This window comes from Lissotriton helveticus, chromosome 1_1 (genome assembly GCF_964261635.1).
Source record: "Lissotriton helveticus chromosome 1_1, aLisHel1.1, whole genome shotgun sequence".
In the NCBI taxonomy this organism is placed as follows: domain Eukaryota; kingdom Metazoa; phylum Chordata; class Amphibia; order Caudata; family Salamandridae; genus Lissotriton; species Lissotriton helveticus.
This window is the reverse complement of record NC_136057.1, coordinates 922,735,583-922,738,349: the sequence shown is the minus strand read 5'-3', so window position 1 is coordinate 922,738,349 and position 2,767 is coordinate 922,735,583.

The window sequence follows — 2,767 nt, the reverse complement described above, 5'->3', positions numbered from 1 at the left end:
CCAATCCAGGTCGCGCACCCACTGGTCCCACTTCGGTGGTGTCTGCGACCCCCTTCCACCTGCAATGTTCCTTTTTGCCACCCCGACTGCCAGTGCCAGCCAGATCTCATTGTGCCTAGGCCAGTCCGAATCATTCTTGATCATTAGCAGTAACCATCTGGGCTCTCGTGGGACCGGAGAACCCACAGCAGCAGACATCGTGTCCGCAACCTTAGTCCAAAAGGGCACTATCTATGGGCATTCCAATAATATATGGTAGAAGGTTCCCTCCTCCCTACATCCCCGTGCACAGAGGGCCGACTGACTTCTCCCCATATAGATGGGTACGGGGGTAGTATACGCGGTGTAGGATTTTAAGCTGCACTAACCGGAACCGGCAACGGATTGCTATCTCTCTTGGGCTTTGTAGGGTGTCCTGTCAGTCGTCGTCTTTTAAGTCACCTATGTCTCCCACCCACCTTGTCCGCAATGACGTCAATGGGTCAGGCATATTGTTTATGGGTTTGCAGTATATTGTAGAAGTGGGTTTCTCTACAATTGGGTCCAGGAGCAGCCTATCCTCCATGGGGAATACCCTGGGACCGACGTGCCACTTCGTATTTGAGCATGCAGGGCATGGGAGAGGCGTATGTAGTGGTAATGTTGCGAGGCATAATGGTCGTATTCTTTTTGAAGATAGGCGAAGGATTGAGGGGCATCCCCCTTCCAGTCATCCCCAAGGTATTCAATGCCTATGAGTTTCCATCCCCTGAACCCAGTCAAACGAGTCACTTCTGTTAGTTGTTCTCTATGCCACAAAGGGGTTCTACCTGTCAGGGTGCCCGACCACCCCATGAATCTATTTGCCTCCCTCCAGCATTGAACCACCACCCCTGTGTGGGACAGCCTAATCTCTTCCTGGCTTCTGAGCATAGAGCAGTGGCTCACAACTTCCACCCGGCATAACCATCGGGTCCACTCTGTATGCCGGTTCCGATCGATCCAAGTACACCCAGTCATTGACCACCTGCAATTGTGAGGCCCAATAATACAACTTAACATCCGGAAGGGCCAGCCACCCATCGTACACCCCTCTTGTCAGCTTATGCAGCGCTATCCTTGGGTTGCCACCGTCCCAGAGCAGCATCCGTAGAGCTTGTGTTATTCGCGTGAATACCCCCTGTGGGATCGGATATGGAGTGTTTTGTAGAATATATAGCAGGCGCCGTAATGCCAGCTTCTTAAACATTGCTGCTCGGCCCATAAGGGAGAGAGGTAGCGATCTCCAATGGGTTAGGCCAGTCCTAAGGCGCATCAATTGGGGTTCCAGGTTCCTAGCAAGGAACTCCGCCCTATCTCTTGTTATGTACACCCCCAGGTATTTAAATCTGTCTGTTGCGATGAAAGTGGGTCACCTCGTCGGAATACGCGGGGGCCTGAGAGTGGAAAAATCAGTGATTTTGCCCAGTTGATGGTTTAGCTCGAATAGCTACCAAATAGTTCAAAGAGATGTAGTGCCTGCGCTATTGAGTGGTAGGGTCGGGCCATATATAGCACAACGTTGTCTGCGTATAAGGAGATACGCTCTTCCCACTCATCATTCAACGTCAAGCCCCAGAACGATCTGTCCCTCTTAATCCAGTTTGCCAACAGCTCTAAGGCCAATGCACATAGGAGGGTGGACAGGGGGCACCCCTGTCTGGTACCCCTCCACAGAGGGAAGGCCCTGGATACAGCACCGTTAACTCTCACCCTCGCCACCGGTTGCTTGTATAAAAGCTGCACCCAACTGCAGAATTGGGGCCAAATCCCAGTCGCTGGAGCACCATGAACAGGTAGGGCCATTCGATACTATTGAAAGCCATTGAGGCATCCTGCGCCATCATTGCTGTCTGGGTGGTCCCCACGTATTCTGTCATATATAACACTCCATAGAGATGGAGTAGATTATGCTGGTTGCTCCTGCATGGCATGAACCCGGATTGATCGACGTGCACTAGATCTGGCAGCACCGATAGCAACCTGCCAGCCGGCTTTCCTGTTTTATGGATTACGACAATCGTGGCCTCTCGTTGATCGAGCGGGAGCCTTCCCACCTCTCGCGCTTCTTTGAACATCTGAAGTCAAGGGTCAGTGATGATATTTGCCTGCCGCTTATATATTTCCACTGGGAGCACATTCGGTCCCTGTGCCTTCCCAGATTGGAGGGAGTTGAGGGCCCCTCCTATTTCTTCCCTGGTGAGGTCTGCCTCAAGGCAGTTCTTTGCTCCTGGGATAAGGTGGGCAGCGCATAGTCATGTAGGGACTCCGCACAATCCTGTTCAGTCCTGGTGCAGACCAGGGTATATACCCATTCATAATAAGACGCAAAGGCTTCCGCTATGGTTGTGCTGTTCGAGGCTAGTGAACCCGTCCGGTCACGTACCTCGGCTACCCATGAGCGCTCCCTGCCCCGCCGTTCGAGCCACACCAATAGCTTAAGAGCTTTGTCCCCCACGCTGTAGGTCCTATGTTGCGTGGTAATGGAGTAAACGTCCTCCTCGCCCTCAGTCAGAGCCCTAAGCTCCTTTTGTTTACGAGCCAAGGTATGACGGCGGTCCTCAGACGGCGCTGCACCGGCTTCCCTTTCGAGCCTCTCTATCTCACCTTCCAGCTCACTGACCTGTAAGGACTCTTCTTTCTTTTTTAGCCCAAATCAGAGCCTGAGACTTCCCCCTTAGAACGGTCTTGTCGGATTCCCAGAGCGTGATATGGGACTCCACCGACCCCCGGTTTTCTTCAAAGTATA